This window comes from Sapajus apella, unplaced genomic scaffold, assembly GCF_009761245.1.
Source record: "Sapajus apella isolate SASKATOON/1434 unplaced genomic scaffold, GSC_monkey_1.0 scaffold67, whole genome shotgun sequence".
Lineage (NCBI taxonomy): Eukaryota > Metazoa > Chordata > Mammalia > Primates > Cebidae > Sapajus > Sapajus apella.
This window is the reverse complement of record NW_022437007.1, coordinates 6,994,317-7,002,803: the sequence shown is the minus strand read 5'-3', so window position 1 is coordinate 7,002,803 and position 8,487 is coordinate 6,994,317. Positions and strand designations below refer to the sequence as shown.

At 36.5% G+C, this 8,487-nt stretch overlaps 1 pseudogene across 1 annotated transcript; it reads right to left on the bottom strand.

Moving 5' to 3' along the window:
• Positions 1–3,385: 3,385 nt before the first annotated feature.
• On the bottom strand, positions 3,386–3,971 carry LOC116530557 (annotated as a pseudogene). Its single transcript, XR_004260062.1, has one exon. The product of XR_004260062.1 is annotated as a ubiquitin-like (transcript).
• Between the last annotated feature and the right edge of the window lie 4,516 nt (positions 3,972–8,487).

Genomic DNA, 8,487 nt, shown 5'->3' with positions numbered 1-8,487 from the left:
TGTTACTAAAAGTAGCTGTAGAGAAGAAAGGGGTACCAAAGTCAGGGCACAGAGGATTCTTTTTTTTTTTTTTTTTTTTTTTGAGACAGAGTCTCACTCTGTCTCCCAGGCTGGTGTGCAGTGGCAAGATCTCAGCTCACTGCAACCTCTGCCGCCTCCTGGGTTCAAACGATTCCCCTGCCTCAGTCTCCAGAGCATCTGGGATTTCAGGTGCCCACCACCACATCCAGCTGATTTTTGTATTTTTAGTAGAGACAGGGATTTACCATATTGGCCAAGCTGCTTTCGAACTCCTGACCTTTTGATCCACCCACCTCAGCCTCACAAAGTGTTGTGATTATAGGCATGAGCCACTGCGCCTGACCTTTTTTTTTTTTTTTTTTTTTAGACATAGTCTCACTTTGTTACCAGGCTGGAGTGCAGTGGTGCCATTTCAGCTCCCTGCAACCTCCATCTCCTGGGTTCAAGCTATTTCCTGCCTCAACCTCCTCAGTAGCTGGGACTACAGGTGCGCACCACCATGCCCAGCTAATTTTTGTATTTTTAGTAAAGATGGGGTTTCACTATGTTGGCCAGCATGTTCTCGATTTCTTGGCCTCGTGATCTGCCCACCTCAGCCTCTTAAACTGCTGGGATTACAGGCCTGAGTCACCATGCCATGCCGAGAATTCTTATAAAAGCTGTCCTCTCTGCCAGGGAGTGAGGTTTCCTCCTCTCTTCTGAACATGGTTTCCCATTGTCTACGTATGTCTGTTTGCTAGAAACAAGAGAAAACATTTCCTCTCCTGGCGTAGCAGGAAACTATATGTAGAAGAAAAAATAAAATCTATTCCCCATGGAAAAAATGTTAGCAACAACAGAGGTTTGACTTCTTTCCAGAAAACCATTGTGTGTGTGTGTGTGTGTGTGTGTGTGTGTGTGTGTGTGTGTGTGTTATGTGTTTCTCCAGGAACAGGGGTGGGAGTTGGATACTGAACTGTGTTCATACACACATATTATATTCTCAAATGTCATTCAGATCTCACAGAAAGTAATTTTTAAAAAAAACCCAATACTGAGAGTTTTTTGCAGGCACCACATGCATTATTACAAAATGTCTTTGGTATATCATTACTTTCATATAGACTGAATATTTAAGTAGTTCTGTGCAACTGTGTAGCATATGTAACCAAGACAACCACACTTCAGCCTCTCCTGCCGGTTTAACCATGAAGGAGCAACTTCACTTGTTCATTGCAATCCTAGCTGTACAGGTCCAAAGAGGAGAAGATAGTTCTGCATGAAAACAACAGACACTTTACAAAAGAAGACATACATGAGGCCAACAAACATACGAAAAAATGCTCACCTGGTCATTAGAGAAATGCAAATCAAAACTACGTTGAGATACCATCTCACACGAGTTAGAATGGCGATCATTAAAAAATCTGGGGACAACAGATGCTGGAGAGGATGTGGAGAAATAGGAACAATTTAACACTGTTGGTGGGAGTGCAAATTAGTTCAATCATTGTGGAAGACACTGTAGCAATTCCTCAAGGACTTAGAAATAGAAATCCCATTTGACCCAGCAATCCCATTACTGGGTATATATCCAAAGGATTATAAATCGTTCTACTATAAGGACACATGCACACGAATGTTCATTGCAGCACTGTTTACAATACCAAAGACCTGGAATCAACCGAAATGCCCATCGATGATAGACTGGACAGGGAAAATGTGGCACATATACACCATGGAATATTATGCAGCCATCAAAAATGATGAGTTTGTGTCCTTTGTAGGGACATGGATGGACCTGGAAACCATCATTCTCAGCAAACTGACACAAGAGCAGAAAATCAAACACCGCATGTTCTCACTCATAGGTGGGTGTTGAACAATGAGAACACATGGACACAGGGAGGGGAGCACTACACACTGGGGCCTGTTGCGGGGAAGTAGGGGAGGGACAGGAGGGGGTGGGGAGTTGGGGAGGGATAGCATGGGGAGAAATGCCAGATATAGGTGATGGGGAGGAAGGCAGCAAATCACACTGCCACGTGTGTACCTATGCAACAATCTTGCATGTTCTTCACATGTACCCCAAAACCTAAAATGTAATTTAAAAAAACACACAAATGAAACTACCAAGCAAACTTTCCTCAGCACCAGTCTGTACAGCACCTTATTTTTTCTCTGTATTTACATTTGTGCCCTAAACCTTTCTACAAGGATAGGACCCCAATACCTGAAACTCATCAGATCTACTACAAAACCATTGATCTTTCTCCTTCCTGGTTCCTCCTCTGTTTTCTAGTTCAGATAATCATAGCAGTATCTGTCCACCATCTTCACTTTCTTCCGCTACTTTATTCTCCAAATTCATCTCCACTTTCTACTCCTCCTACTTTGACCCTAATTCAGACTTTCAACATACTTTACCTGAAAAGTTACCGTAACTTCATAAGTGAGTCTCACAGCATCAACTGTCTGCTATTTTATTGCCTCCTTCATACACTGCCACAGTCTGCTTTCTAAATCTTAGATTTGATCATATCAGTTCCCTGTTTGGAAGCTCTCATAGATTCTTCATTGCTTGTAGCACAGTTTCCTTGGAAAATTAGGTTTGGTTTGTGCTAGGCGGCTTAAAACAGTTGGGAAATAAGGCATGAAAGAAGATATAGAAAAGTATAAAAATATTTCAAAATGTGCAACTGTGTAGGAAATGTGGGAAAGTATTTTTACTTTATTTGGCTTTGCAGGGTTTTTTAATGGACTTATCATACAAAACAATACTATTTAGGAAATAATATGTAAGAAAATATACCTTTCTGCTTATTTTTTCAAAAATAAGAAAGAATAAATCAGAAACTAATATAATTAGTTATGTGCAAGGGATAAAATGGAGATTAGATCCAAGTGTGAGCTTTTCTTAATTTGCTAACTGTATAGCAATTATATAAGAGAATATCTTTGTTCTTAGGAAGTACATGCTAAACTATTAATAGGTAAAGGAACATGGTATATGCGATCTCTCAAATGGTTCTGATAAAAATAATAACTGTGTATGTGTAAATGACTGAGACAGAGAATAAAATAAAGCCAATTTGTCGTGATGTTAAAAATTGGTCAATCAAGGGTAAAAAGTCAGTTTATTTTTCTTTACAGACCATCTATCGCTTGCCACTGAGGACAAATTAGAAGCCTTTATCCTCAATTCTGATCTCTATTTCTAATCACTGATGAATTTGAACCCCTGTGAGTTTGGTAGTAATTCTACAACAAGAAAGATTGGCAGTGCTTGAATAAAGTTCTTCATCTCTTGACCATGGGTTTGTAGCATTTGTTTAGCAAGTGGTTATGTTTTGCATATTTACTTTTTTGGGGGGAGACGGGGTGGTGGGAATGCAACAACTTTATTGAAAGAAAAGTGCAATGAGACTTGTTGAAATCTTAAAGGGGAAACTTACATAACCCCCGTCAAGCGCAGGACCGAGTGGACTCTTTCTGGATGTTGTAGTCAGATAGGGTGCATCCATCTTCCAGCTGTCTCCCAGCAAAGATGGATCTCTGCTGGTCAGGAGGGATGCCTTCTTTGTCCTGGATCTTTGCCTTGACGTTTTCAATAATGTCACTGGACTGGACCTCGAGGGTGATGGTCTTACCAGTCAGGGTCTTCACGAAGATCTGCACCCCACCTCAGAGACACAGGACCGGGTGCAGGGTGGACTCTTTCTGGATGTTGTAGTCAGACAGGGTGCGCCCATCTTCCAGCTGCTTTCCCAGCAAAGATCGATCTCTGCTCATCAGGAGGGATGCCTTCCTTGTCCTGGATCTTTGCCTTGCCATTCTCAATGGTGTCACTGGGCTCGACCTCAAGGGTGATGGTCTTGCCAGTCAGAGTCTTCACGAAGATCTGCATTGTCAAGTGGGGATGACAGCAACTCACAAAGAAGAAAGGCGGCTTCACTCCCGGCTGCGACGGAACTCACATATTTACTTTTTAATGGGTGTGTTGCAGATAGTTAATAGTTACTGTAAGCTGTTTTCAGATTTATAGCCTGGCTTCTCATGTATGCTCTTGTGAAATGAAGTGTTTCTGAGTTTAAATTTCCTCATCTGCAGGATAAAAGCAGTTGAGTAATCGCTAGATTACATCTCTAAGGTCCTTTCTTCAAAAAAATCCTTTCCATATTTTACTTTTCAATCTTCTTTTTAATGCAGAAGAAATTTAGTTTTCTCATCCACAGCATATCTATATAATGAGTGGAAAAATGATATTTGTTCATGATTGAGTTGAAGGAAGGGTGTTATACTTGTTCCTTTCTACATAATTTAAATTTCTTAATTGAGCCTAGAATTGAAAGAAGTGTATTATAACTAGGACTCTAAAAATAGTAACTCATGCCTAAGATTGCTTGCATTCTCACAAGTAAAAGAAAATTGTTGAAATAATTGATTTGTTGCCAGTCAAATGCTTTTAATTTTTTATGATTCCTCAACACTGGGCTGCATGGTCATTGTTACACAGGTTTGCTGAAGTGAAAATGTGACATTTGCTAAGAAAAGAAAAAAGAAGAATTCAGCATCAGGAAGGAGTGATGTACATAACAGATAATTTATACAATCTTTTCAATGGTAATCAGCGTTTGTTTTCTAAATTGTTGAAAAAATAATACAAAAGAATGAATAAATCAGAAACTTATAATTAGTTATGTGCAAGGGGTAAAATGGAAATTATATCAAAGTGTTAGCTTTGTATTTCCCCATCCTTTTCTTTTCCTGGGAGAACCTGAAAAGGACTGAACACATATACAGCTGAGAAGTGCCCATAGGGTAATAACATGACAGACACTGGGTCTTATGGGGATTCACAGGATCTGAGGCTTTAGACGACAGAAGTTCACAGAACACATCCTAATAGCTGCAGGTCTGCCTTGAAAAATCAACAGATCAGCATTTTATTTCCCTTTTCATTATACTCTTACAGATCCTGGGGTCCACTGCCATATCTTGAGAGGTTACCTTAGAAAAAAATTAATACTTATTTTATGTTTAATTCATTTATTCAATATGCTTGTGTTAAGTACTTATTCTACTTGATACTATATACTTAAGTATTTGTTGTTCTGTGAATCACAAGACAGATTTCTCTTCCAGGAAACTTAATATGAAACATTTTACACTTTAATCAAGATTTGTTTAAATGAAAAGAAGACAATCTGTGGTGATTAAAATTTTGTAGTATAATATTTTTAGAGTGAAAGGAATATGTATAAATGAGAAGATGCCAAGAACATAATTTATTATTATTATACTTCAAGTTCTTGGATAAGTATGGAGAATGTGCAGGTGTGTTACATAGGTATACACGTGCCATGGAGGTTTGCTGCACTCATCAACCTGTCATCTACATTAGGTATTTCTCCTAATGCTACCCTTCCCCTAGCTCCCCATCACCAGACAGGCCCCCATGTGTGATGTTGCCCTCCCTGTGTCTATGTGAAGAACATAATTTTTAAAAGAAATAATTTGTATTGTTCTCGGAAACTTTTGGAGAATAATCTCAAAAAATATATTGACAATCCTGCTTTCTTCTAATCCATGTTCTTAGCATTTTCACATAGACTGTAATTTACCTAGTCATGTTTAAAAGCTTCCATGTTAAAAATTGAAAATGTATTTCCAAGAATCTGTGGGATCAGTATCTTAGAATACTATTGTTTTACAGAAAATATTTTTATTTCCTGCTATGACATCCAGGCAATGTCAAGTTTTTAGGATTCAGACATGTAACTTGTGTTGACAACATTGTTAATCTTCCTACACAGACATTCAAGGGGAAATTATTAAGGTAAAGTAGGAAAAAGTTAGTGTCCTTTAAAAAAATTAATTTTACTCAAATAACACTGTCACTCTCTAAACGCCAAAGTCTTCTTTGTAAAAGTCCTATAATTTGTTGACCATTAAGCAGTTGTTGCTTTCTAAAATATTCTGTATGTGTCTTTAAAAGAGAAGATAACATAATTTTAAAAGTGTGGCTTAATGAAATCATGTTTTGCTATAATAATTTATTTTGAAGTCATGTATAAATTGTGATTGATATTATTACATAAAACCAGTGTTGTATATTAGAACAAGCTCTACATCAAAAGTGAAAAGCATATATTTAAGTCAGTTAAAACTCATCCATTTTAAGAAATCTCTTTAGGGAGACTACCCTCATTAATTTTAAACAGTCTGTAACTCAATAGTAAAATGACAAATTACTCAATTTAAAAAATAGGCAAAAAATCTGAGTAGATCTTCCTCCAAGGAAGATACATCAATTGCCAATAAACACATGGAAAGATGTTCACCTAATTAGCTAACAGAGAAATACAAATCAAAACCTCAGTGAGACCACTCCCTTGTTCCCATTTGGATGATTATAATCAAAAAAACACATCATGACAAGGATTTCCAAGGATGTGAAGACATTGTGAAACTCATACATTGTTGGTGGTAATGTCAAATGGTGCAGCTACCTGGGAAAACAGTTTAGCAGCTTCTCAGAAAGTTAAACACTGAGTTGTCATGACCCATGAATTCCACTGGTAAGTATATACCCATGAGAAATGAAAACATTTCCATATAGAAACTTGTATAGGAATTTTCATAGGAGAATTATCCATATTAGCCAAAAGAGGGTTAATAACTCAAATGTCTATTGTTGAATGGATAGATAAAATGTGGTATAAATACACACAATGGAATACTATTCAGCAATAAAAAGGAAAGAAATACTGATACATGCTAAAATAGGAATAACCATGAAAATACTGCTACATGAAAGATGCCAGCCACAAAAGACTATACAGTGTATGATTCTAGTCATGTAAAAGTTCAAAAACAGGCAATTTGGACAGATAAAAAGTAAATTAAAGATTTCCTAGGTCTGTAGCTGAGACCAGGGAAGAATAGTGAGCAACCACTAATGGGTACTGCATTGGATTTTATGATTTTATTTGGGGATGACGAAAAGGCTCTAAAATTGACTGATTGCAGTGATGTTTACACAAGTCTATGACTCTCCTAAAAGCTATTGAGTTGTGCACTTTAAGTGGGTGAATTACATGGTGTGTGAAATCATATCTCAGTGAAACTTTAAAAATGTCAAAATTAGAGAACGTTCAGAAAATGCAATTCTGCTATTTTAGTACATGTATTATCTCAAGAATATTGGAAAAGAACTGTTAAATGAGTAACCATTGAAGTTGTTTTAAAATGTACAAGATTCACTTATAATCAATATATTCATTGAATAAAAATTATTTATTTAAAAGCTAAAAATGATATAATTTTATCCTTAAAAAATTTAAGAATTTTCTAAGACAGTATACTATTAATTTGTTACCTACACTCTTTTCCCAGAATTATTAAGTAATTATTAGTTTAATGAAGCCAGATTTAACACAAAATTTCATATAGTTTGTTACTGGAACTCTATGGGAAAAATTTCTGAATTCCTATTTAAATATTAAATTATTTGTGTGCCTATTCTCTAAAGTTAATGTTTGGCATTGCAATTAGAATACTATTACCAAAAATATTAGAAACCCACCATATTCTCGGATAAAATTCTAAATATATCCTAGTAATTACAGATGCTAAAAATCTTTTAAGAAAAATAAGTAGTGTGATGCAGCCATAAAAATATAATAAGATCATGCCCTTTGCAGTAACGTGGATGGATCTGGAGGCCATTATCCTAAGCAAATTAATGCAGTAACAGAAAAACAAATACCGCATGTTCTCACTTACAAATGGAAGCTAAACATGGAGTATGCACAGACACAAAGAAAGGAACAATAGCTACTGGGACCTACTGAGGGTGAAGGTGGGGAGGAGAGTGAAGATTGAAAAGCTATCTATCTGGTACTAGCTGATTACCTGGGTGACGAAATCATCTATACACTAAATCCCTGCCACATGCCATTTACCTATGTAACAAACCTGCCCATGTACTCCTTGAACCTAAAATAAAAGTCAGAAAAAAATAATCAAGAAATAAATATAAATAACTAGTGTGAATTAGAGAACTTAATATTTTCAAATATTAGATTCAAATACTTTGGTTATGCTTTATAAATAACAATGTTCTGCCAACTTAGCTTCATCTAAATTTTGCTACAAACAAAAGGAAAGAAAAATTAATTTCATTCCAAGAAATGATTAGAAAAAGGGGAGCTTCTTGGCCACATGAGATGTTGAAAGCATCTTTGTCTATTTGCAATTCTTGACTGAATAAATGTCAGATCAAGAATGGTCACTTCAGAGACAGACCGTGACAGCTGTTCAGTAAAGTCACATAATTGCTTGAGAGGAAGCAGAGGAATTTGCAAAGAGTGAGTGAGATAGATAAAGCAAAAATTGAAAGCGCATCAGTAACCAAATGAAAGAAATAAAAACTAAAGAAACTAAACTGGACACTGAATTTTCCCTTAAAAGGGGAAAAAAATT